At 42.6% G+C, this 22,646-nt stretch overlaps 1 protein-coding gene across 2 annotated transcripts in view; it reads right to left on the bottom strand.

The window, feature by feature from the left end:
- Window positions 1-13,499, bottom strand: part of LOC128470678 (myosin-10-like) — a 211,148-nt gene extending 197,649 nt beyond the window's left edge. For both annotated transcript variants that reach the window (XM_053452577.1, XM_053452578.1), the window contains exon 1: window positions 13,415-13,499. The gene's annotated coding sequence lies outside the window, so the exon portion shown is untranslated. The remainder of the gene's footprint in view (window positions 1-13,414) is intronic.
- Between the last annotated feature and the right edge of the window lie 9,147 nt (window positions 13,500-22,646).

Here is a 22,646-nt window from a genome sequence, read left to right as displayed (position 1 = left end):
ATCTACCAGATTGGTCTAGAAGGGTATCTTTCAGCATAAACGGGACCCCTTTAGCTAGCAAGATTATAGTACCCCAAGTCTTGGCCTCTAGATTTTTGCTAAAGTAACCAGTAGGGAAGTGTGAGCTCTTGAGGCTAGGCGCCTGTCCCTCCATAAAATGTGTTTCCTGTGTCAGGACCTGTATCGCCTTATGCGATTTAAATTCTCTGACGCCTTGGACAGTTTATCAGGCACATTAAGGCCCTTGGCATTGACCATATGTACTGTTAACGGGGCTGAGTAGAAGGACACTGTAGGAGTTTGATATCCAATATCCAGACTAAGGGAAGACCAGGGTTAGAGGATCAGGGGGTAGAACGGGATGTAGAGGGTTTAGGAATAAGGGTTGTGTGGGGAATGTGTGTTACCAGAAAGGGTCAAGCTACTCTACAAGGGCCAATTAACCCCCATAGAGTTTCAGGCTTGATAGCAACAGAATAAGTTATGAAATATTTAACACTGCTGTAATTGTGCAAATTTATAGAGTTTCTGCAAGGTCTAATGCGGAGGCTCCCACCTCCCCTCCTCTCAAAAAAAAAACATGAAAATAACACCAGAACCTATGAAGTATGCAGGCCATTATATTATCATTACACAAACCACCTATGAATCAGCACTCGTGTCAGAGACCCTTGTGTCCAGACGGGACATGTCCACTCATATGGCTGTTATCTCCGTGCGCGCTCTTTGTTTCACCTCTGTGATAAGGAGTCTAAAGTCATCTTTTGTCGGTAGCGAAGAGAACATGCATCACCATTCCCTTGAGGCCAGCTCTAGGGAGTCCCCCATTGGCTGCAGTTGAGAGTCCTCCGAGGCCTAGGAACACGTGGGGAAAGGCACCATGTTTTGTCACCTCAGGCTGCAATTGCAAGAGTGATGGGGTCAGGGAAGCTGCTGGTGGTCTCCCTGTACTCCTTGAGGCAGCAGGGTTCGTCAGAGCCTTTTTCTTTCTGCCCATATCGGCTTTACCTGGTATATAACATGTACTTTTAGAGCGGGGAGTGCGGAGCACTTAGATCAGGGCTCGACAAATCCCAGGCGCCAGGTCGCCATGGCGACTCAGAATTTTGTCCTGGCGCCTAGGAGTTTGTCAGCCTCTTACATTCACAAAAAAATGCCCCCGTGTCACCACGCGGGGGCGCTGCTGTTGCTGTCTGCCCAGGAGTCTGGGCAGACAGCACAGCCACTCCGAGCCCGCCCCCGAGCCTGTGATCACTCACACGGAGTGATCCTGTAGGCTGAAACCGCGATTGCAGAGAAACCTGCAATAGCGTTTTCAGCTGCCACAGGGAGCTTCAGGAAAGGGGGTTCAGTGTTGATTGGGTCCCCACACAAGTGTGGGGACCTGACACAACATCCCCCTGCTGCCTGATCGCTCCATGAGAGCGACAGGGCAGCGTTAACCCCTTCAATGCCGCGATCGCGGCATTTAGGGGTTAATTCCCGTTTTTCAAGGGGCTCTGCTGCTGGTGGTCTGCCTGGAAGTCCAGGCAGACCAGCAACAGCAAAAACGAGCCCCCACAAGCCCTTTGATGACTCCTGTAGGCATGGAAGCCTACAGCAGTCATCAGAGACTCCCCCCTGCAATGGCTGGTCTATAGACCAGCAATTGCTTCCCAGCTGCCAGAGGCAGCTTCAGTGACAGGGGGAGAGGGTTCTTTGGTCTCCACATGAGTGTGGAGACCAGCCCCAACACCCCCCTGCTGCCTGATCGCTCCATGAGAGCGACAGTGCAGCGTTAACCCCTTCAATTCCACAATTGTTTATAACACATTTGTGGCATTGCAGGGGTTAACATTTGTCCCCACAAGCTTGTGGGGACTAAATATCAATCAATGCTGTGCTCCAATGGAACATCAGCATTGAAAGTTTTAAAAAAAATATATATATATCAAAAAAAAATATTTAAAAAAAAAAAAAAAAAAAAACAGCACTGACCTGAAAGTCCAGGGTGCTTCCAGGTCAAATGCTGTGAGTTTAGTAAGTGGGCTGATGATGATCAGATCACTCCTAACCAACTGTTAGTTTAAAAAAAAATCCTGGCTCCTAACTTTTTTAGCTGGCGCCTAGATTCACAACAAATTTGTCAAGCCCTGACTTAGATCAAGTGGCCATCTTCCTTGCCAGGCAAGCCACGTCCCCCCTTTACTTCTCATCAGTTGACACTGCCTACCCCAGAACAGGAAAGCCTGCCCTAACCCAGGGCTCGACAAATCCCAGGCGCCAGGTCGCCATGGCGACAGAGAATTTTGTCCTGGCGCCTAGGTTTTGTCAGCCTCTTACATCCAGAAAAAATTGTGGATGTAAGAGGCTGAGTCACCACACGGGGGCGCTGTTGCTGTCTGCCCAGAAGTCTGGGCAGACAGCACAGCCACTCAGAGCCCGCCCCCGAGCCTGAGATCACTCCCACGGAGTGATCCTGTAGGCTGAAAACGCGGTTGCTGGAAAAGCAGCACTCGTGTTTTCAGCTGCCACAGGCAGCCTCAGGGAAGGGGTTTGTGTGTTGATTGGGTCCCCACACAAGTCTGGGGACCTCACCCAACACCCCCCAGCTGCCTGATCGCTCCATGGGAGCGACAGCGCAGCGTTAACCCCTTCAATGCCGCGATCGCGGCATTTAGGGGTTAATTCCCGTTTTGGGGGCTTTGCTGCTGGTGGTCTGCCTGGATCCCAGGCAGACCAGCAACAGCAAAAACGAGCCCCCACAAGCCCTTTGATGACTCCTGTAGGCATAGAAGCCTACAGCAGTCATCAAAGAGACTCCCTCTGCAATGGCTGGTCCATAGACCAGCGATTGAGTCCCAGCTGCCAGAGGCAGCTTCAGGGACAGGGGAGAGGGTTCTTCGGTCTCCACATGAGTGTGGAGACCAGCCCCAACACCCCCCCCCGACAGTGCAGCGTTAACCCCTTCAATGCCGCGATCGCGGCATTTTAGGGGTTAACTCCCGTTTTGTAAGGGGCTCTGCTGCCGGTGGTCTGCCTGGAAGCCCAGGCAGACCAGCAACAGCAAAAAAACGAGCCCCCACAAGCCCTTTGATGATTCCTGTAGGCATAGAAGCCTACAGCAGTCATCAGAGACTCCCCCCTGCAATGGCTGGTCTATAGACCAGCAATTGCTTCCCAGCTGCCAGATGCAGCTTCAGGGACAGGGGGAGAGGGTTCTTTGGTCTTGCCATGAGTGTGGAGACCAGCTCCAACACCCCCTGCTGCCTGATCGCTCCATGAGAGCGACAGTGCAGTGTTAACCCCTTCAATGCCACAATTGTGTATGACACATTCGTGGCATTGCAGGGGTTAACATTTGTCCCCACAAACTTGTGGGGATTAAATATCTGTCAATGCTGTGCTCCAATGGAACATCAGCATCGAGTTAAAAAAATGAAAAAAATTAATAAAAAAACAAAACAAACAGCACTGACCTGAAAGTCCAGGGTGCTTCCAGGTCAGATGCTGTGAGTTTAGTAAGTGGGCTGATGATGATCGGATTCCTCCCGACCAACTGTTAGTTTAAAAAAATCCTGGCTCCTAACTTTTTTACCTGGCGCCTAGATTCACAACAAATTTGTCAAGCCCTGCCCTAACCAGCAACTTCAAAGGGACATTTGTTGCAGTACACAAAACTAATGTGTCTCCCAGAGACTCTTCAAGTAAAGCATACAGCACTACAGGGACTGAAAAGCTTCCAACAAAGGACCCAGGCAGAGAAAGGCCTCTATGCATCTGTAAACCCGAGGCAGCATTTCATCACCGACATCTGAAAATCATTGTACATCTCATTCCTCCACTTGACCCCAAGACTCAGATAGCACTACTGCTTGAGAGATATCATGAGAGTCCACAAGGCAAGAAGGCAAGTCAGCGGTTCCCACAACTCATCCCACACAGTCATCATAGGCAATGTCCGCCTAGAAAATTCTCACAAGCCAACCATTGTGAACTCCTTTTTCACAAATACATTAGAGAATGGGTGTCTAATTCTTTTCCAGCCTTGTCCTAACAAGAGAGAAGCCTGCTAATGTTGTACGGTCTAACCTTACAGGAAGCATTTACACCAGCGATCATCTCTGCGATCAAGGCAAAGTCATCCAGAGGACAAAGGAAGACCACAAAATTGCCCCATCTATTGAAGATGAGATCTTGTTGGAGATAACGGAACACTGGCTATTCAAAGATTAACCAAACAGCTGGGTAGCACAGAGACGTGGTCTTCCTAACAGAGAACAATAACTAAAACTCCTTTCTTCACTCGGGCACAACTTTCAAAGGAAACCAGATGCGAAAGAACATTTCTTCTAATTCATGAGCAAAATATTTTAAAACAAACACGCAGAGGTAGCTCTACTCTTGAATGAAAGGAAGAGTGCTGGTACCTACCAATCTTTATTGTTTTACCCCCCTAAGATGCCAGGAAAGATCTGGGTAGTATTTGACACCAGCTCCCAAAACAAAGGGGTCTCCCTTAATGAGGTCCTCTTCACAGGACCAGATTTCAACACACTTCTTGGTGTTCTCATCAGATTCTGAAAGGAAGCCATCATCAAGATTTTTATGTAGATGACTGCCTAAAGTCACTTCCATGCCTTGGCTGCAATCAGCCTACTTAAAAGGACTCAAAGTTTGCTTGCCTGTTCAAACCTCAGGCTGCATAAGATAGCTTTGAACATCAAAGTTGTTATGAAGCCCCCCCAAGATCATGCCAGTGATTTGAGAGATCTAGACTTGGCAAGAAACTCGCTAACAATGCAGCGCAGCATAGGACTCAATTGGGACCTCGAGTCTGACACCTTCACCTCTCAAGTCGACAAAGAACCAAGACCTTTCACACAGTGAGGTGTCTCTTAACCACCATAAATAGCCTGTATGATCCACTCGGGTTTGCAGCATTAGTGATCATTTAAGGTCAGACTCACAGCAGACATGGGTGATAGGGACTTCCCCCTGAGAAAGAGACATTATATGGGTAACATGGAGAGACTTTTAAAAGCATTTTCCACCTATGTAAACATAGGTAATATGCTTACACTGCAGAAGTTCAGTCCAGAAAGCTATGTGTGTTTTGTGATGCTTCAGTAAAAGCAATAGCTGCAGTTGCCTAACTTAAGACAATGGATGTTAAAGGTGAAGTCCACATTGGGTTTGTGCCAAGCTAGCACCACTTCCTGAGCCCACCAAACCAAGAGTGGCACTTTGTGCTGATGTTCTAGCAGTAGAGCTAGCAGAACCGATTACATCAGAAATACATGTAGAATTAAATTACACAGAATTCTACTCCGACAGCAAAGTAGTGTTGGGCTACATTTTCAATGAGACTAGGAGATTCTATGTCTATGTAACTAACATAGAACAGCCTGACCAGTGTTATGTAGGAACTGACCACAACAGATCACGCTACAAGGGCTGTACCAGCATCCCACCTTAGATATACTACAAGGCTCACAGGGCCACCCTTACTGTACAAACCAGCACCTAACACTCCTGAGAGAGGCATATATGAACTGTTAGAGCCTGAATCTTATGCAGAGATTTGCCCTCAAGTTTTCCCTGCTTCACACCATAGTTTCAGACAACTGAGATCCAACCGCTTCCATAGATTCTTCACTTGGAAGTCAATACACAGTGCTATAGCCTGCTTATTCATGTAGCCATTTCCTTTAGAGCCACACCTGCAGGATCAGAAGATTGTAGAGGTTGGCACTATTGCCACAAGAAGTTTGACCCCCTTTTTGGGGGCACATTTCCAATGCAAAACTTGAAGGTAATGAAATAAATCCAGTAGTAATTCCAAGTAATCATATTGCATCTTTACTTGTGGAACATGACCATTTACAGAGTGGTTCAAGGGTGTTTGTTCATGGAGGGAGCCTTACATATAGCTGGACTCTGGATAGTAGAGTCATTTTCAGATGTATCACTTGCTGTAAGCTGCGTGGCATGATTCAGACTCAGAAAATCGCGAATCTCCCTGCAGACCGACTCAGCACGGAACCTCCCTTCACAAATGTTGGTCTTGATGTGTTTGGGCCTTGGTCTGTCACCACACGGCAGATTAGAGGCAGTGCTACCAGAAAAACATGGGCTGTCATATTCACTTGTCTGTGTATCAGAGCTGTACACATAGAAGTTTTTGAGTCCTCAGACACATCCAGCTTCATAAATGATCTCAGATGTTTCATTTCTCTTTGTTGGAGCTTGTAAAGGTTTGAATATCACTTCAACCCTTGACAGAGAAAGTGTAGAGGTATCTTTCTGAACAAAGTTGTACATGGACATTTAATACACACCACACTCTTCTCATACAGAAGGTGCTTGGGAGCGTATGATCAGCATAGCGTACAGAATCCTTGACTCTATGTTACTACAATTAGGAACTTCAAGGCTCACCCATGAGACTCTCAGAAATTTCATGGTTGAAGTAGCACTTTGCTATAATAAACACCAGGCCTCTGACACCAATACCCAATAACCCAGAAGATCCTTTCTTTCTTAAACCTTCCACTCTTCTCACACAGAAAGTTGGTGTAGCTGCGGCTCCTTCTGGTGACTTCAACACTAAAGACTTATACATCAAAACTTTTCTTCAGACCTGTCTCTGAACTAATTGTTCTATTTTTCCTAGACGGTCCATGATAGATGGTATCTCTGGAATACCAGGCGGGGACTGTCATGCCTCTCAGCAAGTGAAATGCTGTTAAGTTTTTTCATTGTGTTTTTATTGTATTGCAATATCGCCATCTAGTGACATTTTACATACCACAGCTTTGCAGTTTCATAGTTGTTAGAAAGATAAATGTTACATGTAAGCCACCGTAGCTACTCATCATCCTAGGCCTCAGTAGCCATCTTGTCTTGCTGCAACAGTAGAGCCCCAGAGCCATTCAGTTCTTTCCTGGCTATCAGCCTTACAGTAGTGTTGCCAGTAGGTGCATTCTGTTTCTCTTGTTAGACTTACGTGGTAGGATTGTGCATTCATTTATAGTTTGTGTATTTTATATACTGATGCAATGTTATTATCTTGTTCCCAGTTTTATTCTAACTTCCTCACAATACAGTTCAAAAAATGACATAGTGCCTACCTCAATGAGTTGGTAAGGGAGGATAATTGAGCTAATTGTTGGCTACTATTGTGCAAGTAGACAACTTTTGTTGCCATGCTGTTTAACCCTGGGACCCAACAGAGCACCCTTATCTAACTGAGACTCCAATCAAATTGAACTGCAGATGAAGTAAGAAGTCATAGCTACTTCAATCACAGATTAATCTTATTTCCTTCTTGCTGTACAATCACTTTGTTATAATGATCCCTAGGGCAGGGCAGCATACTCTAATTTTCTTTTTTTGTAGAATGTGCGTGGGGTGTGTTGATGCTAAGAAGTAGTGTGAATAACTGCAGTTGTACAGAGCACTGGTGAGACCTCAATTGGGCTATTGTGTCTCGAGAAGGATATGGATACTTTAGAGAACGTTCAGAGAACAGCTACTAAAATGGTTCACGGATTGCAGGATAAAACTTACCAGGAAAGGTTAAAGAAGCTTAACATATATAGACCCTCCAGTGGTTCAAGACAACCAAAGACTTTGCATGACCGGAGGCTGGGCAGCGATACCACCTGCAAGAATTTGGGGCCTCATAGACAACTATTACAAAAGACTGCATGCTGTCATTGATGCTAAAGGGTATGTAGACTTTTGAACAAGGGTTGTTTCATTTTTTTTTTCTTTGTTGCCATGTTTTGTTTTATGATTGTGCCATTCTGTTATAACCTACACAGTTGAATGTGAATCCCATAAGAAATAAAATAGATGTGTTTTGCCTGCTCACACATCTTTTCTTTAACCCCTTAAGGACCAATTACATGTCTGGCTCCGGTGCATCAATGCGGATGCCTGTTTTAGAGTTTAGGAGGCGAACAACAAGCATGTTGCAGAAATGCCTAGGGCTGCAACAACTTATCGATAATAATCGATAATGAAAATTGTTGCTAACGAATTTCACTATCGATTAGTTGAATCGATTTTATCGAATATGCTCTGAAAAATACCCCTCGTTTTATAATCCGACCTCAGACAGAGGTCAGATAATAACACTAAGATCCAGATCCCCGCAGCACTGCAGGGGACCTGGATTCTCCTCTCTGACAGCCGGTGGGCGTCTGTACGATGCGCCCAGACATCCTCCACTTCCGCCAGGGCTTCTATGATGGAGCACCAGTATCACATGACCTTTCCGGTGCTCCACCACAGAAGTCACAACACTATAGACCACACAATTTATTTTTGAGCGAGGCCTTTTGAATTCTTAGTCAGTAATTCCAATGCATACAATCAATAGTCTATTAGCCTTGTATTTGATACACAGTGACAATTTGCAAATTACCTGATGAACAAGTAGAAATTCAATAATCAATGATATGCATAACTGAAACTCATTTATACTATCCATAATATAAACATTTTAGATATTGAGACAGTCATGCACTGTAGTTCAAGTAACTGTTTTTTAGGTTTCATTACTTATGGTTGCATGAGAATCCTTCCAGAACTAAACCTACTCACCAAGTGGAAGAAATCCATTGGACAGAATCAAACACAATCTTTACAGCATGAACAGTGAGCAATGCAGGGCAATGTACTGTGCATGCATCTAACATGTACAGCAGGGGTCCCCAACCACCAGGCCGCAGACTGGTACTGGTATGTGGCCTATAAGCAATTAGGTGATGGGACTTTAAGTCCTGGTCCCGGGCAGCCTCAATCCGGGAACATGCATTTTCCCGGAATCAGTGGCTTCAAACGCTGTCCTTTTTTTTTTTTTTTCCCCGACTCAGAGGAGAGAGAGGGGCGCCAAGTTTTCAGCAACCGCTCAGTCTCTTCCGCGAAGCCTCTAGCTCGGTCGCGGTGCCAGCATTTCATGCTGAGTGCCCGAATATCATATTCCGGCACTCAGCAGTGAAGCAGCGCACACCGCGGCAGAGCAGGGAGACACAGGCCTTACACTCCCACTGCAGGACTCCTGGAACGTAAGTGAACTTCAAAGAGATGAGAGGGGGTAGATAGTGAGAAAGGGTAGTAAGAATATTGAAATAAAGAGTGAGAATGAGTGAGGGAATGAATGAATTGTGTGGATGCATTGTGTGTATGAGTGAAATAATGAATTAATGTGTGGATGCATTGTGTGAATGAGTGAGAAAAGTAATGAATTCATGTGTGGATGAATTGTGTGAATGAAAGTGTGAATTAGTGAGTGACTGTAAAAGAGTTTGTGTGTATCATAGATGTATAATTGATTTGTACAAAGGCAAAGGTGGCACGAGCAGGGTGTTTGAGCCTTGAGGACCAAGATGGCACAAGACGAACTGTTTAAGGACAAAGTTGACTCATGCTGAGCTATTTGGGGACAAAGATGACAAGTCCTGTGTGTGTAATTTTGGTGCTGGTTAGGTTCTGTGTGGGCAATGTGGATGCCAGGGCTGGCAACCTCTATATCTTTAATGCATTAAAGAGTTTTTATATGAATTCCAATTGATCTATACCTGCAAAGCTGAGTTTGTGTGTTATTCTGTTGATCTATATCACTATGCTATGTTTCAGTACATTATTTATGTATACCTGCAAATACAGTGTTTGTAGGAGGCGATGATTTTGCCACTCGCAAGATGGCGGCGTCCTTTAAAAAAAAACAATTGAGTCTCTCCAGACCCTCCTGAGCATCTGGCTCCACTTGCAGGTTGAATACAGGTACTGCATTCAACCATGCAAGTCAATGGAGCCAAGCTTTCTTATCACAAAAAATAAAATAATTAAAAAAAAAAAATAGTTAAAAAAAAACAACTGTAAAATGTAAAAATAAGTTCCGAGAAAATGTAAAAAAAATAGTGTGTGTGTATATATATATATATATATATATATATATATATATAATCAGCCTTTGTCACGAAGGGGTTAAAGAGCCAGGTATGGAATGCTGTGGAGTATTATAAAGCCAATTAGAATTTTCATGCTGTTGTCTAACACGTATATTTTTCTCCCCTCAGTATGTATCCCTGCCAGTTAGGTATTGTACTCAAGTCTGCTAGTTGGCCTTTTAACAATGATCTTCCTAGCCTAATAAAGTAGAAATCTCAACTGTCTAGTTGCAGGAAGGCAAGCTCAGGGCTCCCACTGATGCTGCATTATAATGAGTTGTATACTTCTATTATTATTACATTTAAAATATAATGAAATAAATAAAGTGCACAATAAATGTAATGCACTTGAATAAAACCCAAAACACCCGCCTCCCCGTCCGTGGAAAAATTGTCTTCCACAAAACCGGTCCCTGGTGCCAAGAAGCTTGGAGACCGCTGATGTACAGCATTCATACAAAGTTTACATTTTCACTATGCAATAGCAGTAGGCTTATGTAAGAAGGGAGACTTCAACTATGTCTAATGTTACTTTCTCCCCACATTATTTTGGGGAAACTCTGCTCATTTGGCAAGAGGCATAGGCAACTCTAAAAGTCCCAATTCAACAACTAGGTCCCATTAAGGTTACATTATGTTTTTCTCCTACTCACAAAGCTATATGTACAGCCACATCTATTACCGTATTTGCTCGATTATAAGACTAGGTTTTTTCCAGAGCAAATGCTCTGAAAAATATCCCCCGTCTTATATTTGAGGTCAAATAGAGGTCTGATTACAAGAGTAAGATCCAGATCCCCTGCATCGCTGCAGGGAACCCGGATCCTCCTCTCTGGCAGCCTCTGCTGCTGCCGGCACTTCCTGTGGGGTCTTCTATGATGGACTGTCGGCATCACATGACCAGGGGCGGGTTGGGCCGGGGGCCTCCCCAGGCCAGCCTGAATCCAAGTTAAACGACCGTGCGGCCGCCCACTGAAATGGCCAATTCGGCAGTGCCAGGACAGTCAGTAATGTGCGGCAAAAGCCCGCAGCACCCGCAGTGGGCCGGCCAGTCCATGGGCCCACACACCGAGATGCCATTGTAGCCGATGCGGCTGCGAGTTTTAAAGCAGCCGTAAGACACGCTGGCCGCTTTAAAATCATTAAGCGGCCGGCGTGCCTGCACCATGCTGCTCAGTGCCTCAGTGAGGCTCTTCTTCCCGCCCCTTTGAAGATAGGCGGGCTCACACGGAATAGCTGCTCGTGACAAGGAGAAGAGCACATTCGAGGAGAGCGGTCTGCAGAGAAGGAAGGCAGCAAAAAAGTATTAAAAAAAAAGATAGTTGGGGTGATAGGTGGAAGGGGACCCATATTCAAAGGGGGTGCTGCCGGCACTTCAGCTGTGGCTTCTATTGTGGAGCGCCGGAAGGTCGTGTTATGCCTGCGCTCCGTCATCGAAGCCCCGGCAGAAGTAGCAGCAGAGGTCTGCATCGCAGAGTGGCATATAGGGGGGTATAAGGCATTTCTGGGGGGGCAGAGAGACATATAAGGGGGTATAAGGCATATCTGGGGGCAGATGTGCATAACTAGAGCAGAGTGGCAAAAGGAAATAAAATAGTTTTTATTAAAATAGTTTACATGTGAATTAGTATTTACTAGTAAAACTTTTTTCCTACAGGATAGTCTTATAGTCAAGCTTTTTTGTTTTTTTCCTAAATTAATATAAAAAGTTTGGGGGGTTGTCTTATAATTGAGCAAACACAGTAGTTATTATTTATATAGAATGTGTAGGCAGAGAAGAACAATTTTGTCCATCTAGTCAGCCCAATTTATGAATACTTTCCTTATTCATTGGCCTTATCTAATATCTAGGATGCCTATCCAATGCTTGCTAAAACTCCTTCACTGCATTAAACTTTACCACTTCTGCTGGAAGGATATTCCAAAATTCCCTTACACTCTTAGTAAAATAGATATTACTTTTAAAACTTTGTCTATCTAATTTAAGACTGACTTCTTGGTCATGGTAGTTTTTCTTTTAAATACACCCCCCCCTGTAACATATTTCTTCCAAGTTAAACAAGTTAAGAACATGAACATGAACCAGTTTAGTAGCCCTTCTCTGAACTCTCTACAAAGTATCTATATCCTTCTGGAGAGACGGTCCCCATTACTGTATACAATACTCCAAGTGATCTCTCGCCAGGGCTCAGTACAAGGCTTAAGCACTTGTTTCTTTCTACTGCTAATACCTCTCCCTATACAGCCAAGCATTCTGCTATAATTTTCTGATGCTTTATTGCCTATCTTTGAGTCCTCTGAAATTAAGTCTCTACCTATTCTAAAATCCTCCAAAATAATTACCCCTAACTCCCTTTCCTCATATGTTGAGGTTAGGGCAGTATCAAATATTCTACACTCTGCCCTTGCGTTTTTTGCCCTACCCGCTTTTTCATGCACTTAACCACATTAAACATCAGTTGACACAGGTCTGATCATTTTACCTAAATCTAGTTTACCTAAATAATTCCTCATATATATCTTACCCCTGTGGAACATCAAGCCTGTTGCAATTTTTTTTTGTAATCAGCAAAAAGACATACTGTACTATCAAGGTATATATCACTAATAAAAATATTAAAGAGGATGGATCCAAATAAAGATTCCTGGGGTAGCCCACTAGTAGCAAGCCCTTGCTCCGAATATGCTACATTGACTACAACCCCCTGTAGTCAACAATATTGGGATCCAAACTCAAAGATTGCATCCTTCTATGTAGAACAGTGTCAACCCCCTTATTGAAATCTAGATAATCAATTGTCTACCTTACTACCATAGTTTATTATTTTAGATGTTGTTGTTTAGATATATTTCACCACTCTTAACAAATAGCTGTTGTTGGGATTTCACGGACAGATTCACTTTATTATAATAGTTTTTTTTCTGAAAACGTACAGTGTTAATGTAATATAAAATGTATCATAATTTTTAATTATTCAGAGCTGAATTTAATGTTCATTAAAGCAATGCAAGGAATCCCAAAGAAGGACAAGAATGCAGAAAAGATGTACAAAAGGTATTTTCATCCCTGGTTTCCTTAAATAAAGGCATATTCTATTGATAAAACTATCGCATTCTCATGCAATTCATATGGAATAAATAAACATGACAGTGTTAGTACAACTAGCTGCTACTGTAACCCACACTGAATTGGAAAACAAAATTGTTCTCACTTCCCACCCCCAATACAAACTTTGTTTCTAAAACAAGAGCAAAGAAATGTCAGCGTTCACTTGTCAACTACAAGGGAATTTCAACTACAGCAAATAAGTAATTTGTTTACTATAAAAAAAACTATTCCTAACACAAGCAAGTTTCATTGTGTTTTAACAACAATTAATGGAATTCTATATGTTGCATAGGATATTGAAAAACATATTAATTAAAGTCAAGGTTTATGTTTGTCTTATGTGAAACTAAAGTCTTCTACTCACCCTCCACGTAAAAATAAAACACGACGGATTTTCTCACAGCCTGCTGTGCATTCAGACACGCAACTGTCACTTGCCCTTCGGGGAAGAGGAACAGCTTTAGAGAGGGAGTACAAAGGTACCTGATGTCATTAAGTAAGGAGGGGCCAGGAATGCAGTTTGTACACATGCAAAAAAAATGCCACAGAAACCTTTTGCTTAGCAATAGCTACCCCACCCCTTTTACCTCTTTAAACAAAGAAATATTTATATTTTTTCTATACTCATGTAGTTGTTTTCCATTATGCTTGTCATTTGGTGCCACAAATTGAAGTCACAACTATAAAAGCAAAGGTCTGTTGTTAAATGTCAGTGAATATGTCTATGATATTCAGTAAAAGGCTAAAGCTTGAAGAGCCACTCATGGGTCTGGAACTGAGATGACTCACCTCCAACTAAATTATATACATGGTTGCGTTTGAATGTTATAATTAGAGATACTCTGAAGATAATCAGCCGATACAGACTGCATATACATAGCACACTAGTACTTTTAAAATGTCTGTTTTCTTGCACATCATTGTGTGGTTTGCTTGCACCCAGAAACCAATTATGACACTGCCACAGAGGCTTCCACAATATTACAGATAGGCTATGGTTGGTTTTGTATAGTAGGAGTTGTAGAGAAGAGCCACGTGCCTCCCCATGATTCTTTTGACACAATTTCTGAATATAGCTCATGACTACTTTAGAGGTTGCAGAGCCCGCAACCACCAATACAAGGGTAGATTTATCTACAGATAGACTAAAATATGAAGTGTAATCTCCTGTGAGAGTAAACATTTGTTGATGAGAGTCCCAAGAGGTGTGATTTTTGAGGAAGGTCATGTGGATTGAAATTTGAAGTACATTTAAAAAACCATTAACTTAAGCCAGTTTACCCCACCAACAGTAATAATTATTTGAATAAAACCATGTTGTACATGTTAGTAAAAGAATTGGTTAGTAAAAGGCTTAATTTCCCTGTAGAAAGAGAATCAAAACTGTGCTTTACGTCCAGTATATTATAACTTAAACTACAAAAAGGCCCGTGTGTCTGTACCAGGTTACCATCTTCCCAGCTTGCTTGTTTGCAGTGACATCTCCAAGAATTATATTTAAGGTGGCCTACAGGAGACCACAGGCAAAAATAAGGGAGCCACCTGAAGCAGACTCCTACGTTTATTATTGAAATCGTGACAAAAACACAGGGAGCATCTGAATGCAAACTTACAGGAAGCTGCTGTCAGGTGTGTTTCTCCTCCTCGTTTTTTCATTGCTGTCCCTTATTTTAACCCTTTCTTGTCTTTCTCACTGTAATGTTCTTTATTATTTTTTTTATAATTCTTTATTTTTTTAACTTTCCCTTATTTCTCTTTTTTTAATGAAATTGCCCTATCATTTTTAAGTCCCCATTCTTAGTATCATAATTGAAATGGGAACCAGGGGTCTAGCGGGACCCCCCCTGGCAGTCATTGCCTTCTTCCTTACACCCGGGTAAAGTTCAACAAGAACCACCAGAGTAACAACACGACACCAGCTCAGGTATAAACAGACTAACCTTTTATTTGAGGAAACAAAAGTCACTATTGGTGAAGGGACAAAGGACAAATTGATTCAGTTATCACTATCTATGGCCAATAGGGCTTCCAAGGTGACAGGCGTATGTCCCTTTGAATTGACTGATCAATTCAAACCTTGTCCTGAGGAGGTGACCTGCAGTTTCTCACATAGGCACCAAAGGCCCGTGGGAACAAATCGGAATTGTCGTGTAGACACCAGGGGCTTATGGGAACAAGGGAGTGGTCCCTGGGTATGGGCAAAATAATAATTATATGAATTCACAGTAAGTTATACATAAAACATGAACTAAAATGAAACAATAAAAAATACTTAAAGAAACATACATTTTAAGGCTAATTTAATTAGCTTGTAGCGTTGTCTTGAGCCGCTGATCCGGAAGTGGCATCCCAGCTAGGGAAGCAACTTCACCGACTAGGGAAATCACAAGACCGGTTGTAACCAAGACTGGTTATCAGGTATCCCTGAGGTGGGAAGTGTCAATAATGTCTTTCGGAGTCCCTTTCCCGATATTTTAACTGTTATTCGTTTAGGTGTTTTTGTGTTCCCTGAAGAGGATCATAAGTGTCTGTCAGGGGCATTGTGTGTGTTAAACTGCATCACTATGTTACGCTATGTCCTGTGTGTGTTACACCGTGTCCTGTGTGTGTTAAGCTGTGTGAGGACCTCCTGTGTATGTTGCACTGCATCCTGGGTGTGTCCTGGGGGTGCTGTCCTGTATCATTGGAGTGTTACTGTTACAGGGTCACCGTACCCAAGGCTGAGTACCACTGTTTGAGGGCTGAGGAATCACCAGTCAGTACCCTCATACGGAGAGCACTCAGCTATCCACGGATCAGTCAGACCACCATTCATAGTAAAACAAGAAGAACTCTTTTATTTACAAACATACAGACTTTATATACAATCTCAATTCAATGTGCACCGAACCCAACCCCCAATCCCATCAGACACAAATCCCATCAGTATACAGGGAATGTATCAGGTGAGGGGATTAAGGAATACAATGGGTTTCCCCACCTGTATTATCCCCCCTGTAGTGCGGGTGCCGTCTGGGCAAACAGGGCTGTGCTGGCTGATTAAGAGCCAGATTGCAGGATTGTCTCTTTGAAGGCTGGAGCTGCAGCCACATTCAGTCTCTGGGCCGGTTACACAAAAAAACACATTATAAAATATTACCGGGTCACGGTATACGGAACTGGACACAAAAGTGCTTCATGACCCGGCTGAACTTTACACGAACATATGAGCCAGCTAGCCTGGCCCTGTCACAGTTAAGCTGCATCCAGTTTCGGTGTTACACTGTGTCTTGTGTGTGTTACAATGCGTTGCGCTGTATCCAGTGGTGCACAGTGCAGATAACACTGTGATGCGCTGTGTTTTGTGTGCATTATGTTGTGCCCTGTGTGTGACATTTCATGCTGCCGGTATTACTCTGGGTTAAGCTGCTTCCGATGTGTGTTACGTTGCATTGTGTGTCATACTGTGTATTGTGCATTTCATGCAGTGTCCAGCTCTTTCTTGTATACATGTGTGTAATATTAATTTCTGTGAAGTGTTTTTTTGTGTTACACTTCGTATGTTCTATGCTACATGATTCTGTTTGTCACTATGCAAAATTTTAAGGCGGACAAGCTACATAATTGTAACTGGTTGCTTACTATTCTTGGCAAACTATGCATCCATAGTGAGTATATGGCATACATCACAAAAATTGTCTCTCTAAATCATAATTTTATTAAACTACGTTATCCTGTGTCTCATATGTTACACCATGTCCCATGTGTTAAGCTGTGGTATGCCGTGTTTTGTGTGTGTTAAACTGGTATGCAGTGTGCGTTACACTGTTTTTTGTAAGTTATGCCTTGTGAGGAAGTTTTCAGTGTGCATCCTTTGTTTTACTCTGCGTCCTGTGCCTGTTACTCTGCGTCCTGTGTGTGTTAACCTGCGTTCTGTGCGTGTTACTTTGCCTCATGTGCGTTGCGCTTCATACTGCATGCATTACACATGTTACGCTGCTTCCAATGTATATTATGCTGCATCCTATCTGTGTCATACTGTATATTGTGCATTCCATGCAGTCTCCAGCTCTTTATGGGACTCATACGTTATGTGTATTTTCCATTATGTGTGTTGTGTCCTTTACACTTCATATGTCCTGTGAAATACGTTTGCTTTCTATTCAGCTCAAGCAATGCAGCTGTAGTGTGTATAAGGCATGCATCGGGTATCTCTCTCCAATACATAATTTTGTGTAACCCTGCATATCTTGTTGGATATTAGCTGTTCAATGTTCTACCTCTGGTTTCCATGCAGAGTCTGCTTCTGTCCTACTGACTTTTGTTAGAACGTTTGTCCTGTACATAAGATGTTCACGTTCAATCTCTCTCAGGGTGATTGCAGCCACAGGTACCTGCTTAATCTTGTCTCCATAGACAGCCGTGTTACAATTGTCTTTTATCTCACTGCTTATGTGTATCACCTAGTACTACACCCAATTTTATGTTCACTTTATCTATATTTATCTCATAACAACTCTGTATTAGTTGACAGTCCCGCTTCACCATTTGTTTTAGTCAACCTGACAAGCAGCCCTAAACACAAAACAGCGCCTGAAAGACAGCAGGGGTGAAGTAAGCAGATACACAACAGGGAGTATGTAAACAACCTGGGACAATTTTAGGGCTCTAAGCCAGAAACTTAAGCATAGGCTCAGAGCCGGCCTTAAGTGTTCTGGCGCCCTGTGTGGACTACTCCTCTGGCGCCCCCCATCCCAAAAAAACAGAAAGGAAAAAATCTTGTAACAAACAACTAGCTTTCATTAAAGATAGTTTATGTGCAAACAAGTACTGTAATATATAACTGGAAACATTAATATACATTAAATACAAGGAAAAAACAGCTAATCTGCTGTAACAATTTTTTTTAAAAAATATTAAAAAAATTGGACCCCAGAAAACATTTCCTTGGGCCCTGCTTCACGCTCCCTAGCATGCAATCACTCCCTCCGCTACCACACCAAAAAAAAAATTGCCACACTCACTGCAGATTAGGGGAAGACTGTGATAGTCAGTCATCCTTCTCACCCTGACCATGGCTTGAGAGGTCTTCTCCCCTGCAATCATTCCCAGTCCCTTTGTCCCTCATTCACTAAGCTATACCTCTCCTTTCCTTCCCCCCTGTGAACTATAGATCAAACACATATAAACAGTACTTGCACGTATAGATCACATACAAACCCTATATTTGCAGGTATGCATAAATTATGTATGGAGATATAGCATATCAGGTATAGATCAACAGAATCAACATAAAAACCAAGCTTTGCAGGTATAGATCAATTCAAAATCACATGTTAACTCAGCGTTGAAGGTATAGATCAAATAAACAGAATCAGATATACAGACCCTCTATTTGTAGGTCAGGGCTTGACAAATTTGTTGTGAATCTAGGCGCCAGGTAAAAAAGTTAGGAGCCAGAATTTTTTTAAACTAACAGTTGGTCAGGAGTGATCTGATCATCATCAGCCCGGTTACTAAACTCACAGCGCTTGACCTGGAAGCACCCTGGACTTTCAGGTCAGTGCGGTTTTTTTTTTTAACCCTTTCAATGCTGATGTTCCATTGGAGCACAGCATTGACTGATATTTAGTCCCCACAACCTTGTGGGGACAAATGTTAACCCCTGCAATGCCACGAATGTGTCATACACAATTGTGGCATTGAAGGGGTTAACGCTGCACTGTCGCTGTCAGGGAGCGATCAGGCAGCAGGGGGGTGTTGGGGCTGGTCTCCACACTTGTGTGGGGGCCCAATCAACACACAACCCCCTTCCCTGAAGCTGCCTGTGACAGCTGAAAACACGATTGCTGGTTTTGCAGCAACCGCGTTTTCAGCCTACAGGTTCACTCCGTGGGAGTGATCTCAGGCTCGGGGGCGGGCTCTGAGTGGCTGTGCTGTCTGCCCAGACTCCTGGGCAGACAGCAGCATCAGCGCCCCCGTGTGGTGACAGCCTCTTACATCCACAATTTTTTCTGGATGTAAGAGGCTGACAAAACCTAGGCGCCAGGACAAAATTCTCTGTCGCCATGGCGACCTGGCGCCTGGGATTTGTCGAGCCCTGTTGTAGGTATAGAATAATAATGTATGGAAACAGAGCGTACCAGATACAGATCAACAGAATAACACACACCCAGCTTTGCAGGTATAGATCAATTGGAATTCACATATAAACTATAGGTATAGATAACCCCCTAACTTACAGGCATAGATCATAGGTTGCATACCCCAAAGCCAGCCCTGGTGTCCACATTGCCCACATAGAACCTGATCAGCACCCATATAACACACATATTACATCCCGGCCTGAGCCAACTTTGTCGCCTAACAGCTCATTGTAAGACATCTTTGTCGGCAAACAGCCCACCCTTCATGTGCCATCACTTAAACATCCATGACAGACACAAACACTTACACAGTTACTCACTCATTCACACTAATCATTTACACATATTCATTAATACAGTATCACAAATCATTCAAGCAATTCATCCACACAATTCTCATACGTATTCACACAATTCAGTCACACATTAATTCATTCTTGTACGCGTTCACACTAGCCCCTCTCCCTATCTACCCCTCCCCTCAGGGCCGGCCCAAGACATAATGTTTAAAAGTTTAAAATGCCGCCCCCCCGTTATCTACCCTTCCTCTCCCTCCCTGTTATCTACCCTACCCCCCCCCTTGTACTTATCTTTCAGCAGTCCTGCGGCGATTCTCCCTGCTCGGTCTCTGTGCCGGCTTATAATGCTGAGCGCTGGAAATGACATCATCTTCCGGTGCTCTGCATTACAAGCCGGCACGGAGACCGAGCTTGTAGGGCCGGCCCTGCCTCCCCTTCTTATCTCACTATGTACCCCCTTCTCACTGCCTTACCCCCTTTCTCACGATGTATCCCCTTCCCCACTTCTCAATATGTACCCCCTCTCCCCCTTCTCACTATCTATCCCCTCTCCCCCTTTCTCACTGTCTAACCCCTTTTCCCCTACCATCTCTGCCCCTTCTCACTACCTACCACGCTTCACAGCTGAGCGCCGGAATAGGACATCATATTCCGGCGCTCAGCATGAAACGCCGTCACCGCAATGGAGTCACGGAGAGTGAGGGGCGCCGAGCGGTTGCTGAAAACTTTACGAGCGCCCCTGCCCGGGACTTAAATTAAAACATCGGGTTTGTTAAAAGACCAACAATCTAAGTTGGAAAAATAAAATGGAACAAATGGAACTGAAACTAAGTGACCTAGAAGATCGATCAAGACGTAATTTAAGATTAAGAAACATTCCAGAAAAAATAACTCAAGAAAAATCCAGAGTATATTTAAGAGATTTGTGGAAATTCATGGTAATAATTATGGAAACATATAATAAAAAAATTGAAAGTCTGTACCGAATATCCAAACCGACGATGATACCAGACAATCAACCGCAAGACCTAATTATAATATTCCAATCATATTTTAAGAGCTAGTAGAAACATTGAAATAAAAGATGAAAGATTCAAGGATATCATAGCGCTACAAGATATTTCATACCATAAAAGGAAAATGTAATCACATCACATCTATCTTGAGACAAAAGAACACTAAATATTCATGGGGTTTTCCAACAGTCATCAATGGGCTAACAGAAACTTTGTATTCTATAGAAAAAGCGCAAACATGGTTAAACTAATAATTCTAATAAAGAAATTAGAATGAAGCCTTTGGGACGAAGGACAGAAAGTTTAATTTTTTTTAGTCAATAATGGTGTACTGGTTTAGTAATAATATATCGGAGTAGTGGGGAAATATGTTTGTATGTTTTTTTGTTTGTTTTTTTTTGTTTATTTTTATTACAATTTAACCCCTTAATGACAAAGCCCGTACATGTACGGGCTCAAAATGCATTGTTTTCAATGGGTTTAGGGACCGCCCATTGTCATTAAGGGGTTAAAATATCCGCCACTAAGGAAATGGGTCACTTATATAAGGTCTTTTAAATATGTAGAAATGCTTTAGACAATAATAAAGGACTGGTTCAGTAATAGTACTATACTTGAGTTGAGTTTCTACCAAAAAGTTCTACCTTGGTTTCATCTGACCATATGACATTCACCCAATCTTCTTCTGGATCATCCAAATGCTCTCTAGCAAACTTCAGACGGACCCAGAGATTATGTAATCCTATGATAAAAGACTACACAATTTTCTCAAGGGTTCACTCAACATACTCAAGAATTGACATGATATTGGGGGACCCCATAATGGCAGAAAAGTTAAAACAAAGAGAAATTAAACCCAATAATGGCAGAAAAGTTAAAACAAAGAGAAATTAAACCATTTGTCTGGTCAGATCATGATATGGTAATAATAGACATTACAGAAGGGAAATTAATCCAACCTAAAACTTCATGGAAGATAGATGAATCTATCCTCCAGAATAAAAGTAATTTTGATTATTTACAAAAATGACAATACTTTTTTGAAGAAGATTCTGGGGAACGATTAGATGCGACCACAAATTGTTGAGCATATAAAGCGGTGATAAGAGGATCCAGGAGGCTATTATGTCTCTATATAGATCACCTTCAGCAAGAACTGTGGGTTCGAATATTTGTGCAGACTGGTTTAAATTGAATAATGGCACAAGACAGGGTTGCCCCCTATCCCCAATCCTTTATGTTTTAATAATATAAATTCTAGCTCTAAAAAATGGGATAAATAATAACATTAAGGGTTATCCAACTAAACAAGGAGAACTGAAGATATAATTACATGCTGATGATAGCTTGGTAAATATGACAGATCCAATTAATTCTTTACCTAATTTAATAAGTGTAATGGAGGAATATAGTGTTGGGGTAAATACAAAGTATGTATATCTGTAATTAATATGTGCTTGATTAAGTTTATGTGTGTATATATGTATGTATGATAGCTGCAAGCCACTTAGGGGGGAAGTAACAGGAAGTAAGAAGATGTCACCTATACACAATGTAGAGAAGGAAGGAAATGCATCACCTGGAGATAGGCATGGGAAACATAGCAAGTCAATAACATCACACGGTGGAGTCTTGGGAACACAGGACAGGGACCTCATTTACACATCAATAGAGAAATCCCTTAAAAATACATTGTAGAAACACACACGAGGAGACTGGATTGGTGAGTCTCACCTTTGGTACATCACCCACACAGCATACACACTTAGCAGCAGATATTAGATAGATGGGATGTTTGTGAGTGGTATGAATGATTGTCATCTGTATTTCACTGTAACTCTGGTTTTGTCTTTGCTGTAACATTAATCTGGGCAGATTCTAATTAAAGCTCTCTCTCTGGTAAGAATCTTGGGTTGGCTGTTTTATTGTAATATCGAGTAGAAAACCTTAGTAGAACTAGACATATATATTATCTGGAAAAGGGGATACGGTTATATGTTAGTTCTTGGAGGAGGTAACAAGGGTATTACATTTATCATTAATACACAAGGCAGAGCGGATTATTCTCCACGCATATCAATTGGTGGTATTGGTTTGAGAGAGGAGAAGTATATACAACATATAGTGCAATGTCAAATTATAATTTAAATATAACA

The sequence above is a fragment of the Spea bombifrons genome, chromosome 12, assembly GCF_027358695.1.
Source record: "Spea bombifrons isolate aSpeBom1 chromosome 12, aSpeBom1.2.pri, whole genome shotgun sequence".
Lineage (NCBI taxonomy): Eukaryota > Metazoa > Chordata > Amphibia > Anura > Pelobatidae > Spea > Spea bombifrons.
This window is presented reverse-complemented; position numbering and strand designations above follow the sequence as displayed.